General features: G+C 44.9%; 1 protein-coding gene across 1 annotated transcript in view; it reads right to left on the reverse strand.

The window, feature by feature from the left end:
- ACER2 (alkaline ceramidase 2) overlaps nt 1-16,484 on the reverse strand; it is an 88,321-nt gene that overhangs the window by 11,766 nt on the left and 60,071 nt on the right. The window lies entirely within an intron of this gene.

The raw sequence follows: 16,484 nt of genomic DNA on the forward strand, positions 1-16,484 counted from the left end.
TCCTCCCAACCTCATTCACATCCTCTCTTGCCGACTTAGAGAGAGCAGGAAATGTAGGTCTTTCTGCAACACAGCCCTTCTGTACTGCTTGTGTGTGAGCAGAGAATACATTCCTGTAAAAGCTGTGAGGCTCAACCCTTATCCAAGCCTTGGAAAGGAAACTCAGTTTGGAACCTCCTGTTCCCATGGCCCACAGTGCTGAGATACAGTCACGAGCAAGAGAGAGAGAGAGAGAGAGAGAAAGGCAGAGATTGGACTGAGGGAGAGACACTGGCCCAACTCGGGGGAAGAAGGGAGAGACTACAGAAGATGGGGGAGACTACAGAAGATGGGGGAGAGGAGTTGGGGGGGAGGTCAAGGGGGCACAGGAGGAAGGAAAGAGATAGGAGAAAAACCAGACATGAGGAGGGTCAGGGATACAAATGAGATGCTGGCTCTAGAAGGGGCACAGGAAAAGGGACACAGACACAGAGGGGAGATACTGGACAGGATTAGAGACACATAAGAAGGATGGATGGTGGACATAGAGAAGAAATGGCAAAAGGAAATGAGATCCTGGAGAGAGTTCAGAGAAAAGCAGAAGAGAGACACTAGGACCAAAGCAACTCAGACAACAAAGTTAGAAAAAAGTATATTTTTCTGAATTTAATTGTGATATTTCAGCTTTAGGAAATGAACGTGGAGATGATGCGGTATACAAACCTAAGGATTAGATTAGATTAGATTAGATTAGATTAGACAATCAAAGTACAGACCAAGCAGGAAGCACAAAAAGAAGCACAAGGGGCCTTTAAGTTCGGAGCAATCAAAAATCAATTTATTCAAGAATCTAACACAGTTTGCCTGAAACAGGGGTTGGCTCAATGCAATCCATTCTCACCATGCTAAGGATACTGCTTGTTGAGTGCGTCATTATTAGGTGTTACTTGATTTGGTTAATCTTGTGTGGATTGCATTGAATGAGTTTATTTGCTCATATTGCTGGAACTGGAAAAAATGTATTTGATGCAGATTTTGTCTTTATGTCCAATAGACTGGTTAAGTAATGTCTGGGATGTTTTAGCTTATTTTCTTTTATGATTTGATTCAGTTTATTTTATGTATATTCTGATTTTACATATTTTATCTACATTTTTGGAACTCTATTTAGATAGGATGAGTGAATTTCAAATTTGATTACATAAATTAAAGTAAGTAAATTAATCGATCTTTCACTTATGAATTATTATAAAGTAAAATAGAAGTGGGACAAGCAGAAAGGATGCCTTCTGGAGCCCAGTCCTCCATTTCCTTTTTTTTTTCTTTTGGAAGTTTTCAAAATACAATTTGAGGACACAACAGTTATCTCTCTACCGACACGGACTTTAAAAAAAAAAAATCAGAGAAAAAACCAAAAAAGGTGAAGAGTCGATCACCTTACACCCAGAACAAAACTCATTTTATACAAATTCCATGTCACTGAAATAATAGGTAATGTGGGAGAAGAGTACAGAGATTCATAACTCAGTCCTCAATTTTCAACCAGTTTATTGTCCAAGATTTCCAAAATATTCTCTATGGAACCCAGAGTCTCAAGTTTGTAAAGACAAATTCAGAAATAAACAAACCACTAATTGGATCTTGACTGAGACTATACAGTTCATGTATTCCCTCTAGAGCAAGTATGCTCTTAATGCAACACACTGCTTCAGATAGCAAGGCCAAACAAAAGAAAAATGTATTCTTTCCATCAAAAGATCTTCATCCTCTGAGGAAATAAAACTTCAAACAAGTAAATTGCTCAGGACTCCATAAAGGTCAGAAAACTTCAGTTCAAAAACCAGAACGTTATCATTTCAGCGAGTATGATGAAACAAGTTCTGGGGCGAGCCATGTGGGATTGTGCACAAGATCATTTATAAAGTGTTAAAGTGAATGTTTGCTGCATCTTAGATTTATTTTGAAAATGCATCTGCCTCATTTCAAGATTTTGTGAATTTTTTTTCAGACTGGGGACTGATATTCTAGACCAGGGGTGCCCACATTTTTTGGTTTGCGATCTACTTTTCAAATGACCAAGTCAAAATGATCTACCAACAATAATTTTTTTTTTTTTTTAATTGAAAAGCTTTTATTGAAAAAACACTCCAAACAGTATTTTTTTTTTTTTTTTAACCCCACAAAGCACACTGTACACAGAGAAAAAGCACAGGTATTATCCAGGGACAGCAGGCAGATATTCTCACATGTGGGTGACGTCATCCACAGAGCCAGGATGCGGACAGCCTTCTAAGCAGACTTGCTTGTAAAACTTTAAGAAATTTTGCGACTGCCGCATCGTGCATACGCAAGTGCCTTCCCACCCGACGTAGGGCGCGCGTCTCCTCAGTGTCTCCTCAGTTCAGATAGCTAGCTATGAAGCCAACCAGGGGAGGTGGGTGGGTCATGAAAATATCTGCCTGCTGTCCCTGAATAACACCTGTTATGGTAAGTAACTGTGCTTTATCCCAGGACAAGCAGGCAGCATATTCACACATGTGGGTGACCTCCAAGCTAACCAGAATGGGATAGTGGGAGTGTTGGCAATTTAGGAGAATAAATTTTGTAAAACTACCTGGCCAAAATTGCCATCCTGTCTGGAAAAAGAATCCAGACAATATTGAGAGGTGAAAGTATGAACCGAGGACCAACTGGCAGCTTTGCAGATTTCCTCAATAAGAGTAGATCTAAGGAAAGCTACTGATGCCGCCATGGCTATGACTTTATGGGCTATGACTCGACTCTGTAGATGCAGTCCAGCCTGAGCATAGTAGAAAGAGATGCAAGCAGCTAACCAGTTGGAGACGGTGCGCTTGGAAATCGGACGTCCCAACATGTCTGGATCAAAGGAGACAAAAAGTTGAGGAGCAGATCTGTGTGGCTTAGTCCTTTGCAAGTAGAAAGCTAAACATAAGAACTGCTGGTACTGGGCCAGACCAGTGGTCCATCATGCCCAGCAGTCTGCTCTGCCCTAACTGAGACTAGCCCTACCAGCGCATGTTCTTGTTCAACAGGAACTTGTCTAACTTTGCCTTGAATCCCTGGAGGGTGTTTTCCCCTATGATAGACTCCGGCAGAGCATTCCAGTTTTCTACCACTCTCTGGGTGAAGAAGAACTTCTTTACATTTGTACGGAATCTATCCCCCTTCAACTTTAGAGAGTGCCCTCTCGTTCTCCCTACCTTGGAGAGGTGAACCTGTCCTTATCTACTAAGTCTATCCCCTTCAGTACCTTGAATGTTTCGATCATGTCCCCTCTCAATCTCCTCTGTTCACGGGAGAAGAGGCCTAGTTTCTCTAATCTTTCGCTGTACGGCAGCTCCTCCAACCCCTTAACCATCTTGGTCGTTCTTCTCTGGACTCTTTCGAATAGTACCGTGTCCTTCTTCATGTACGGCGACCAGTGCTGTACGCAGTACTCCAGGTGAGGGTGCACAATGGCCCGGTACAGCGGCATGATAACCTTCTCTGATCTGTTCGTGATCCCCTTCTTTATCATTCCTAGCATTCTGTTCGCCTTTTTTGCCGCCGCCGCACATTGCACAGACAGCTTCATCGACTTGTTGATCAGAACTCCCAAGTCCCTTTCCTAGGAGGTCTCTCCAAGTACCTCCCTGGACATCCTGTACTCGTGCATGAGATTTTTGTTACTGACATGCATCACTTTACACTTATCCACGTTGAATCTCATCTGCTATGTCGAAGCCCATTCCTCGAGCCTGATTATGTCATGTTGCAGATCTTCGCAATCCCCCTGCGTCTTCACTACTTTGAATAACTTCGTATCGTCCGCAAATTTAATCACCTCGCTCATTGTACCTATGTCCAGATTGTTTATAAAGATGTTGAAGAGCACGGGTCCAAGCATCGAGCCCTGCAGCACCACACTAGTGACGCTCTTCCAGTCCGAGTATTGTCCATTTACCCCCACTCTCTGTTTCCTATGCTCCAGCCAGTTTTTAATCCACGTGAGTATGTCACCCTCGATTCCATGGCTCGCAATTTTCCGAAGTAGTCGTTCATGCAGAACCTTGTCGAACACCTTCTGAAAGTCCAGATAAACAATGTCAACCAGGCCACCCTTATCTATCTGCCTGTTTACTCCCTCGAAGAAGTGCAACAAGTTTGTCAGACAAGATCTGCCTTTGCTGAAACCATGCTGGCTGGTCCTCATCAGACCATGTCCGTCAAGGTGATCAATGATGCAGTCCTTTATCAGCGCCTCTACCATATTTCCCAGTACTGAGGTCAGACTCACCAGTCTGTAGTTTCCCGGGTCTCCCCTCAAACCTTTTTTGAAGATCAACGTAACATTTGCCACCTTCCAGTCCTCTGGAATCTTTCTCAGTTCGATCGACAGATTGGCTATTAGTTGAAGCAGTTCAGCTATGGTCCCTTTCAGTTCTTGATGACCCTCGGATGGATGCCATCTGGTCCCGGGGATTTATCGCTTTTAAACCTATCAATCTGCCTGCATACCTCTTCTAGACTGACTATTAACCCTGTCAGTTTCCCGTTTTCACTACCAGCATATAGCTGATGGGTTCCGGTATGCTGTGTATTTTCTCTTCGGTAAAAGATGCAAAAAATGTGTTCAGTCTGTCGGTGATTGCTTTGTCCTCCTTTAGTGCTCCCTTTATTCCTTGGTCATCCAATGGTCCCACCGCTTTCTTCGTGGGTCATTTCCCTATAATATATGAAAAGAACCGCTTGAAGTTTTTCACCTCCTTGGCTATTTTTTTCCTCATAGTCTCTTTTGGCCCCTTTTACCGCCTTATGGAACCTGCGTTGATATTATTTGTGCTTGTTCCAGTTTTCGTCTGTTTTTGATCTTTTCCATTCCTTAAACGAGGCTTTTTTGTCTCTGATCGCTTCCTTTACTTCTACAGTGAGCCACGCTGGTTCTTTTTCCTCTTTGATCCCTTGTTGATAGTTTCAAGTTTATTAATTTTTAATATACCGACCGTCAACGGGTATCTAGCCGGTTTACAATAAAATGTTAAAATAGGGATAAAAAGTTATGCTTACAAAAGTAAAGTTTAATTATAGAGAGGGGTATATATAGATTTTGTGCCTCTGTGACCGTATCCTTAAAAAGAGATCAAGCTTACTCTAGCATCTTTACAGTGTTCATCCTCTTCTTAATCTTCTTCCCCACCATGTGTCTCATCCCTTCATAATTCCCGTCGTTCTGGACTGATGTTTTGCCCCTATTTCCAGGTTGAAGCGGATCGTATTGTGATCGCTGTTTCCCAGTGTTCCTTCTACTTCTACATTGACATCTTGTGCCGGTCCTCGCAGTCCATTTAGAATTAGGTCCAGAATTGCGTTTCCTCTTGACAAGTTGTTCCAGGAAGCAATCATCTACAGTTTCCAGAAACTTGGTCTCTCTAGCATAGCCAGAGGTGCATAGGTTCCATTCTATCCCCAGATGATTGAAGTCACCCATGATAACTGCGTTGCCTCCCTTGCAGTTGTGTTTAATCTCTTCTGCCATTTCTCCATCAATTTCTTCGGACTGCCCTGGGGGTCAGTAGTAGATGCCTATCCTCATTTCTGGTCCATTTGTTCCCAGAATTTTGACCCATAGAGACTCTAACTTATTCGTCTGTTGTGGCATGTTCTCTCCAGTAGATTAAATTCCCTCTTTGATGTATATGGCAATGCCTCCTCCTTTTTGAGTCACTCTGTCTCTGCAGTATTGTTTGTATCCTGGTAGCACCGTGTCCCTGACATTTTCATCAGTCCACCATGTTTCTGTGATGCCGATGATGTCAACGTTATCCTTTTGTGACACAGCTTCTAATTCACCCATCTTATTTCTAAGGCTCCTTGCGTTCGTGTACATACACTTGAGTTTGCAACCTGTTCCCTTCTTGCATGTCCTTTCCGCTTGTGTCCCTTTTGGTCTGTCTGCGATCTGGTAAGTCTTCCCCTCCATCTTCCTGCACGGAATCCTCCGAGTATACTGGTTCCCAAACCATCGACTCTCTCTCTCTCTTGGTCGACTGTCGGCTTTCCCCTTCTTCCTAGTTTAAAAACTTCTCAACTTCTCTCTTGATGTTGCTTGCAAGTAGCCTCGTCCCATCTCTGCTGAGGTGGAGTCTGTCGTCCTTCCTGAATAGCTTGCTCTTCCCCCAGAACACCGTCCAGTTGCGCATGAAGTGGAATCCTTCTTCCTCATACCAGCGTTGCATCCACGCATTGACTGCTTGCAGCTCCATCTGCCTCTTCTCATCAGCCCTGGGTACCAGCAGGATCTCCGACAATGCTATCCTCTGTGTTCTGGTCTTCAGCTTCCTTCCTAGCATCCGGAACTGGTCCTTCAGTACTTCCCTGTTGTAGTTCCTGTTGCTCACGTTCGGCCCCACATGAATCACCACCGCTGTATTTTCTTCTTCCACATTGTCGATGATCCTGTCGATGCGGCTCACTATGGCTTCTACCTTGGCCATACCTTCACCAGCTGATCCAGTCTATGTGGCTGTCAACTTGTCTGATGATAGAATCCCCCACAACGATTGCTGTCCTCTCTATCTTCTCTTGATTCTCCAGCTGCAAGTCCATAAGAAAGAAATGGCTTCGCTGGATCAGACTCTAGGTCCATCCAGTCCGGCGACCCGCACCCGCAGAGGCCAAGCCAGGTGTTCCCTGCTGAGAAACCTTGTTTACTCGTATTCCCCAATGTGATTTGCAAGAAGGTGTGCATCCAACTTGCTCTTGAATCCCAGAATGCTGGTCTCCATCACGACCTCCTCAGGGAGAGCGTTCCAAGCGTCCACCACTCGTTGTGCGAAACAGAACTTCCTAATATTTGTCCTGGGCCTGGTGCCCCTCAGTTTCAGTCCATGACCTCTTGTCCGAGTCACATTTGACAATGTGAATAACGATGTTTCTTGCTCTATTTTGTCAAATCCTTTTAGTATTTTAAAAGTTTCTATCATGTCTCCTCGCAGTCTTCTCTTCTCGAGGGTGAACAATCCCAGTTTTCCAAGGCGTTCTTTGTAGCTCAAATTCTCGATACCTTTTACTAGCTTCGTGGCTCGCCTTTGCACCCTCTCCAGTAGGGTTATATCCTTCTTTAGGTAGGGAGACCAGTGTTGAGCACAGTACTCCAAGTGTGGTCTGACCATTGCTCTGTAAAGTGGCATTATGATGTCCGCCGATCTACTTGTGATTCCCTTCTTTATCATGCCCAACATCCTATTTGCTTTCTTTGCTGCCACTGCACATTGAGCCGACGGCTTCAGGGTCCTGTCTATCAGTACCCCCAGGTCCCTTTCTTGTTTGGTCTTGCCCAGTGTCATACCTAACATTTTATATTCATGTTCCTTGTTTTTCTTACCCAGGTGCATCACTTTGCATTTTTCTATGTTAAACTTCATCTGCCACTTTTCTGCCCATTTCTCTAGCTGGTTCAAATCTCTCTGAAGTTCTTCTCTGTCCTTTTGTGTCCCAACTACCCGACATAGTTTTGTGTCGTCCGCAAACTTGATTAAATTACTTGTTGTTTCATCTTCTAGGTCGTTTATGAAGATATTGAACAAGATGGGCCCAAGAACCGATCCCTGGGGTACACCGCTCGTTACCTCTTCCCAGTCCGAGAACTTCCCATTTATGCCCACCCTCTGCAATCTGTTTTCTAACCATTTGCCTATCCATCTTAGTATATCTCCTTCTATTCCATGGCTTTGTAGTTTCTTCAGAAGCCTTGCGTGGGGAACCTTATCAAACGCTTTCTGGAAGTCCAAGTATATTATATCCACCGGTTCACCGCTATCAATTTGTTTGTTCACCTCCTCAAAAAATTAAAGTAAATTAGTCAAACATGACTTCCCTTTCCTAAAGCCGTGTTGGCTAGCTCTCATCAGGTCGTGATTTTCCAGGTGTTGCTCTATGCTATCCTTTATTAGTGCTTCAATCATTTTCCCAGGAACCGACATAAGACTCACAGGTCTATAGTTGCCCGGTTCTCCTCTCGATCCCTTTTTGAAGATTGAGATGACATTCGCTATCCTCCAGTCGTCTGGTATTTGCCCGGTTTTAATTGACAAGTTAGCTAGGGATTGTAATAGTTCTCCGATTTCTATCTTAAGCTCCTTTAGCACTCTTGGGTGAATTCCATCTGGTCCAGGGGATTTATCACTTCTCAATCTGTCGATCTGATAATATATCATGTTCAAATCCACATTTACTGTGGTGAGGCTATCCTCATTTTCTCCCTTGAATACTCTCCCTGTTTCTGGCATTGATGCAGTGTCCTCCTTGGTAAAGACAGACGCAAAGAATGAGTTGAGCCTATCCGCAATCTGTTTGTCTTCCTTGATGCACCCTTTTTTTCTTTGGTCGTCGAGAGGGCCCACTGCCTCCTTAGCTGTTTTTTTTCCCTTTTATGTATCTAAAAAAGGGCTTGAAGTTTTTGGCTTCTTGCGCTATCTTCTCCTCATAGGCTTTTTTGGCGTCTCTTACTGCCTTGTGACACTTCTTCTGGTCGATCTTGTGACTGTTCCAGGCCTCCGTTGTGTGTTCACGTTTCCATTTTTTAAAAGAGTTCCTCTTATCCCTTACTGCATCCTTCACCTCTTTAGTTAACCAAGCTGGTTCTCCTTTGTTTTTATTTCTCCTTCCTTTGGATATCTGCAGAATGTAGAGATTCTGCGCTTCGGTGATGGTATTTTTTAGTAGGGACCATGCTTGATCGACCGTTCTGATTTTGGCTGCCTTTTTCTTGAGCCGTTTTTTAACCATGACTCTCATGCTGTCGTATTTCCCTTTTCTGAAGTTAAAGGTTGTGGTTTGAGTCTTGGTACGTTTCCCCTTCCCGATGCCAATTTTAAAATTGATCATGCTGTGATCGCTTGTCCCCAACGGAGCAGTGACCTCTACATCTGTTGTCCTTCCAGTTATGCCATTTAGGACCAAGTCCAAGGTGGCAGTTCCTCTTGTCGGTTCTCCCACCATTTGTTCTAGGAAGCAGTCCCCTATCATTTCCAGGAACTTGGATTCCCTGCCGCAGTTTGAGGTGCCTAGGTTCCAGTTTATCCTGGGAAAGTTGAAGTATCCCTTGATCGTTACATTTCCTGCTCTACATCCATTGGTGATTTCTTCTAGCATTTCTACGTCTGTTTCTTCCATGTCCCTGGTGTATATCCATCTCTCCAGCCATAGGTCCGTATCCTTCATTCCTATCCATTTCCTCTCATCATGGCGTTCGTCTTCTTGTGGGTTCCCTCTGCTGTTTCCAGATCTTGCTGTTGTATCCCCCATTTCCTCCTGAGTATGAAGAGCTGTTTCTCCAGGATGAGAATGAGGCTTTGGAAAAAACACTGGAAGTACAATGGATTGATTGAGACGAAATTCTGAAACCACTTTAGGTAAGAATTTAGGATGAGTACGGAGGACCACCTTGTCAAGATGGAATACTGTGAAAGGTGGGTCCGCTACTAAAGCTTGAAGCTCACTGACTCTGCGAGCAGACGTGAGAGCAATGAGAAAAACCACTTTCCAAGTGAGATATTTGAGATGAGCCGAAGCCATTGGTTCAAAAGGAGACTTCATCAATTGAGCAAAAACAACATTGAAATCTCAAACCACTGCAGGCAGTTTGAGAGGTGGTTTGACACTGAAAAGTCCTTTCATAAATCTGGAAACCACAGGATGAGCAGAGAGGGGTTTCCCTTTGAAAGGCTGATGAAAAGCAGCAATTGCACTATGATGGACTCGAATGGATGTGGATTTGAGGCCTGATTGAAATAAATGCAAGAGGTAATCCAAAACTGAAGACAAGGAGGTAGATTGAGGCTCCTTGTGATGAATGGTGCACCAAGCAGAAAATCTAGTCCATTTCTGGTTGTAACATTGCCTAGTGGTAGGCTTCCTGGAAGCTTCTAGAATGTCCTTTACAGATTGAGAAAATTGTAGCGTGACAGTTAGGTTGAGAGGTACCAAGCTGTCAGGTATAGAGACTGCAAGTTGGGATGAAGGAGAGATCCCTGACTCTGTGTAAGCAGAGATGGAAAAAGTGGTAGAAATAGTGTCTCCCTGCTGCTGAGTTGAAGTAGAAGGGAGAACCACAGTTGCCTGGGCCACCGAGGAGCTATCAGAATCATGGTGGCATGGTTGTGTTTGAGTTTGAGAATGAGAGGAAATGGAAGAAATGCATACAGAAACTGATTTGTCCATTCCAGAAGAAAAGCATCTGCCTCAAGGCTGTGAGGAGAGTAAATCTGGAGTAGAACTGAGGCAGTTTGTTGCTGTGGGGAGACGCAAAGAGATCTATCTGCAGAGTCCCCCACTGAGAAAAAATGTGATGGAGAGGCCAGGAATTGAGTGTCCATCCGTGAGGTTACAGAAGACAACTCAATTTGTCTACCAGACAGTTTTTCTCGCCTTGAATGTACACTGCTTTCAGAAAGGTGTTGTGAAGAATTGCCCAGTTCCACTCCTTTTGAGCTTCCTGACAAAGAGGGAGAGATTCGGTGCCTCCCTGCTTGTTGACATAGTACATGGCAACTTGGTTGTTTGTACGAATGAGGACTATTTGATCGTGAAGAAAATGTTGAAAAGCTTTGAAAGCATTGAAGATTGCTCTGAGTTCCAACAGATTGATGTGACACTGACGATCCATGCTAGACCAATGGCTTTGAATACGGAGTCCATCGAGATGAGCCCTCCAAGCGTAGGTCGAGGAATCTGTGGTGAGGATCTTCTGATGAGGGGGCATTTGAAACAGTAAACCTCTGGAGAGATTGGAAGAGACCATCCACCAGTGGAGAGACTGTCTCAACCAAGGAGTCACTGTAATGTGCTGAGAGGGTGGGTCAAAAGCTATTGCCCACTGAGATGTCAGGGTCCACTGAGGAATTCTGAGGTGAAGTCCGGCAAAAGGAGTCACATCAACAGTAGAAGCCATGTGACCGAGGAGAATCATCATGTGTTTTGCTGAAATTGTAGATAGGGAAGACAATTGTTGGCAGAGTTGAATGAGAACATCCTGACATTGTTGAGGAAGGAATGACCTGAGTTGCACAGTGTCCAGCACAGCTCCAATGAACTGTAAAGTCTGAGAGGGCTATAGCTTGGACTTGGGAAAGTTGATTTCAAAGCCCAAACTTTGGAGAAACCACGTAGTCCAGGGGTGCCCACACTTTTTGGGCTTGCGAGCTACTTTTTAAATGACCAAGTCAAAATGATCTACCAACAATAAAATAAAAAAAAAACACAAAGCACACTGTATGCATAGAAAATGTTAATCATCATTCCTATTCCAGGGTTTTTCAAAGAGGTCAAAGCAGATGACTCTAAGCACTATCACCTTAGTAACAACCATACAAAAATAGACAAATATATCCCCTCCCTTTTTACTAAACCACGATAGCAGTTTTTAGTGCAGGGAGCTGCGCTGAATGCCCAGCGCTGCTCTTGACACTCATAGGCTCCCTGCGCTAAAAACCTCTATTGCAGTTTAGTAAAAGGGGACCTTAGTGTAAAATATAGACAGCAGATATAAATTCAGACACATTTTGATCACTAAATTTAAAATAAAATCATTTTCCCTACCTTGTCTGGTGATTTCATGAGTCTCTGGTTGCACTTTTTTCTTCTGACTGTGCATACAATCTTTCTTCCCTTTTTTAGCCTGTATGCTTCTTCTCCTCCAGACCTCATTCCTTCCCCTCAACTTTTCCTTCCTCTTCCCTGCCCTTTCTTTCTCTCTGCCTCACTTTCATTTTTTTCTGTTTCTCTTCTTTCCTTCTGTATCCCTGCTTGCCCTTTTTCTTTCTTTCTCCCTGCCCTCCCCCAAGCCACTGCCACTGCCATTACCATCGGGGACCAGGACCCAAACACCACCAATAACAGGCCCCAAGCTCTCCCTGCTTCGGCCAACCAGCATTCCTCTCCCCGACGTCAATTCTGCCGTCGGGAAGAGGAAGGCTGATCAGCCCAAGATCGTGATCAACCTATTGGGGGAAATGCTGCCGGGTCCTGCCTTCGCGGAAACAGAAAGTAGGCAGGACCCGGCAGGAACAAGAACAAATGCTTCACTAACCTGTCTCCCGCATTAGCCCGTGGCGAACACTTGCTTCAGGGCTCTCAACATGTGCGTGCCGGCTTCCCTTCTCCCCCCCCCCCCCCCCCGGACATAACTTCCGGTTTCGGAGGGAAGAGAAGAGAAGCCGGCACGCACACATTAGAGCCCGGAGCATAAGTTCGCTAGGGGCTGAAATCTCCAAGCCGGTTTTTTGGGTTTTTTTTTTAATGTTCGGCAGCGGCAGATGACAGCTGGGCGGACCGCCCAGCTAAAAGGCCCTAGGGAGAACACTGGAGAGGAAGGCTGATCGGCCCGTAGATCAGGACGGCAACACGAGTGCGATCGACTCGAGTTGCCTTCCTGAGCTACTGGTCGATCGCGATCGACGCGTTGGGCACCCCTGACGTAGTCCATTGGGTCGCTACAATAACCCCTGAGATGTTGATTCTTTGATGAGCCAATCGTCCAGGTATGGAAACACCTAAGAACATAAGAACATAAGAACATAAGAAGCGCCATCTCCGGATCAGACCTTCGGTCCATCAAGTCCGGCGATCCGCACACGCGGAGGCCCCGCCAGGTATACACCTGGTTTATTTTATAGCCACCATATCTTTATATGCCTTTCTCAAGGAGATATGCATCTAGTTTGCTTTTGAAGCCTGGGACTGTCGATTCCGCAATAATCTCCCCTGGGAGAGTATTCCAGATGTCCACCACTCTCTGTGTGAAGCAGAACTTCCTGACATTAGTCCTGAACTTGTCCCCCCTTAGCTTCATTTCATGTCCTCTTGTCCGTGTCAAATTGGACAATGTAAATAATCTTCTCTGCTCTATTTTGTCGATTCCTTTCAGTATTTTGAAAGTCTCGATCATATCCCCCCGCAGTCTCCTTTTCTCAAGGGAGAACAATCCCAGTGTTTTAAGTCGATCCTCATATACCAGTTTCTCCATACCCTTCACTAGTTTAGTTGCTCGTCTCTGCACCCTCTCCAGCAGTTTTATATCCTTCTTTAGGTAGGGAGACCAATGTTGGACGCAGTATTCCAAGTGAGGTCTGACCATTGCCCTATAAAGCGGCATTATTACTTTCTCCGATCTACTCGAGATTCCTTTCTTTATCATGCCCAACATTCTATTTGCCTTCTTTGCCGCTGCCGCGCATTGTGCCGACGGCTTCAGGGTCCTATCCAGTGTTCCCGCTAAGCTGCGCTGGCGTGCGCTGGCGCACAAAATATTACATCGCAGCGCACAAGTTTCACGTCACAGCGCACACTCGAGCGGAGGTGAGAGGAAGCGGCGGCGGTCTGCCCTGATCGCCTAAGATGCAGCAGCGGCGGCTCCTTTCATGATCCCCGTAAATTACGGGGATGCCGCCGCTGCTGCATCTTAGGCGATCAGGGCAGACCGCCGCCGCTTCCTCTCACCTCCGCTCGAGTGTGCGCTGTGACGTGAAACTTGTGCGCTGCGATGTAATATTTTGTGCGCCAGCGCACGCCAGCGCAGCTTAGCGGGAACACTGGACTCCTATCTATCAGTACACCCAGGTCTCTTTCTTGTTCACTTTTTCCCAGAGTTGCACCTGTCATTTTGTACTCGTATTCCTTATTCTTACTGCCTAAATGCATTACCTTGCATTTCTCCACGTTGAACCTCATTTGCCATTTCTCCGCCCATTTTTCTAACCGACACAAATCGCTCTGGAGTTCCTCACTATCCTCCTGCGATCTGATTGCCCGGCAGAGTTTTGTGTTGTCTGCAAACTTGATGATCTCACTGGATGTTCCGTTTTCCAAGTCATTGATATAAATATTAAAAAGGATCGGCCCAAGTACCGAGCCCTGGGGTACACCACTAGTCACTTTCTCCCAGTCAGAGAACTTCCCATTTATGCCCACTCTCTGCTTTCGGTTTTCCAGCCATTTGCCTATCCATCTTTGTATATCTCCCTCTATGCCATGGCTTTGTAGTTTCCTGAGAAGTCTTTCGTGTGGAACTTTGTCGAACGCTTTCTGGAAATCCAAGTATATTATGTCCACCGGCTTTCCACTATCAATTTGCTCGTTCACGGTCTCAAAGAATTGGAGTAAATTCGTCAAACACGATTTCCCTTTCGTGAATCCATGTTGACTGGGTTTCATCAAGTCGTGTGTGTCCAAGTGCTGAACTATGCTATCCTTGATCAGTGATTCAATCATCTTGCCGGGGACAGACGTAAGACTCACAGGTCTATAGTTGCCCGGTTCTCCTCTCGATCCTTTTTTGAAAATTGGTGTGACGTTTGCTTTCTTCCAGTCGTCTGGTATCTGTCCAGTTCTGATTGACAGGTTTGCAAGTTTTTGCAATAACTCTCCGATTTCAACCTTCAATTCCTTCAAGACTCTCGGGTGAATTTCATCCGGTCCAGGGGATTTGTCACTTTTAAGTTTGTCGATCTGGTAGTATATCTGATCCAAGTTCACTTCAACTGTGGTGAGGCTGTCCTCTATTTCTCCTGTAAACAGTTTCTCCGCTTCAGGTATTGTTGAGGTGTCCTCCTTAGTAAAGACGGAGGCAAAGAAGGAATTTAGTTTGTCTGCGATTTGTTTATCTTCCTTGATGTACCCTTTTATTCCCTTGTCGTCCAGGGGTCCCACTGCCTCTTTTGCAGGTTTTTTCCCCTTCACGTATCTAAAAAAGGGCTTGAAGTTTTTGGCCTCCCGGGCTATTTTTTCCTCATAGTCCTGTTTTGCATCCCTCACCGCTTTGTGACATTTCTTCTGCTCATCTTTATGTTTGTTCCAGGCTTCGGTTGTCTTCGTGCATTTCCATATTTTGAAAGAGTCCTTCTTTTCTTTTATGGCTTCCTTCACCTGTATGGTAAGCCATGCCGGTTCTCCTTTGCCTTTAGTTCTCCGATCTTTAGAAATCCTCGGAATGTAGAGATCTTGTGCTTCTGCAATAGTATTTTTCAATAGGCACCATGCCTGATCTACTGTTTCAAGTTTGTCCACCATCTTCTCGAGTCGTTTTGTTACCATGGCTCTCATGCAATCGTATTTACCCTTTTTAAAGTTTAAGGTGGTGGTTAAGGTTTTGGCATGTTTCCTTTTCCCGATGTCCAGTTTAAAGTTGATTACATTGTGATCACTCGTTCCCAATGGAGCCCTGACTTCTACTTCTGTTATCGGTCCCTTGAGACCATTTAAGACTAAGTCCAAGATGGCGTCGCCTCTTGTCGGCTCTTTTACCATTTGCTCCAGGAAGCAATCCCCTAGCACCTCCAGGAACTTGGCCTCCTTGCCGCAATTGGAGGCTCCTAGTTTCCAGTCTATTCCTGGGAGATTGAAGTCTCCCAATATAACTACATTGCCTGTCTTGCATACTTGTTTGATTTCCTCCATCATTTCTGAGTCAGTGTCTACCGCCTGTCCTGGGGGACGATAGTAAAGGCCAATTTTTGTATCTGCGCCATTTTGACCAGGAATTTTGATCCAGAGGGACTCCAGCTTCTCTTTCCTGTCTGTTGTAATCATTCCAACAGAATCTATTTCTTCCTTAACATATAGGGCAATACCTCCACCTTTCTGCCCTTCTCGATCCCTTCTATATAGTTTGTATCCCTGTAGTACTGTGTCCCATTTGTTTTCTTCATTCCACCATGTTTCTGTTATGCCAATGATATCCATGTTCTCATGTCTTGCTATCATCTCTAGTTCTCCCATTTTGTTTCCTATACTTCTAGCATTTGTATATATGCATCTAAGTTCCCTTCGTGTTACCTTTTTGGACCTTCTACTCTTGGCTGTCCTTACAGTTTTATTTACGGTATCCTTTACTGCTCCTGTGTTATCTTCCATGTTTGCTGTGTGGTCTTCCCCTCCTGTGTCTGAGTTGTCCCTTCCTGCTTGTTCTCCTTTGTTGGCTGTGAGGTCGACCTCTCTTATGTATGAGTAGTAGTCCTTTGTTCCTACGTCGGGGCATCCTGTTGTCCATACCATCGACCGGTGGTCGACTGTCGGCTTTCCCCTGTCCTTCAGTTTAAAGCCTTCTCTATTGCTTTCTTCATGTTGCCTGCCAAAACTCTTGCTCCTTCCTTGTTGAGGTGTAGTCCATCCCTTCTGTAGTACTTGCTTTTTCCCCAGAACGCCGTCCTGAAGATCATGGTTGCACAGAGCTGCTGCTACCACAACGAGGCACTTGGTGAACACTCTGGGAGATGATGCCAGGCCAAAGGGTAGCACTCTGTGCTGTAAATGCAGATTTCCCACCCAAAATCTGAAAAACTTGCGAGAGGCTGGATGAATGGGAATGTGAGTGTAAGCCTCTTTGAGATCTAGAGAACATAACCAATCATTCTGATCTAGAAGGGGATATAGAGATGCCAGAGACAACATTCAAAACTTCTCTCTGACAAGAAATTTGTTGAGTGCTCTGAGGTCTAAGACAGGTCGTA

The sequence above is a fragment of the Geotrypetes seraphini genome, chromosome 1 (assembly GCF_902459505.1).
Source record: "Geotrypetes seraphini chromosome 1, aGeoSer1.1, whole genome shotgun sequence".
NCBI lineage: Eukaryota > Metazoa > Chordata > Amphibia > Gymnophiona > Dermophiidae > Geotrypetes > Geotrypetes seraphini.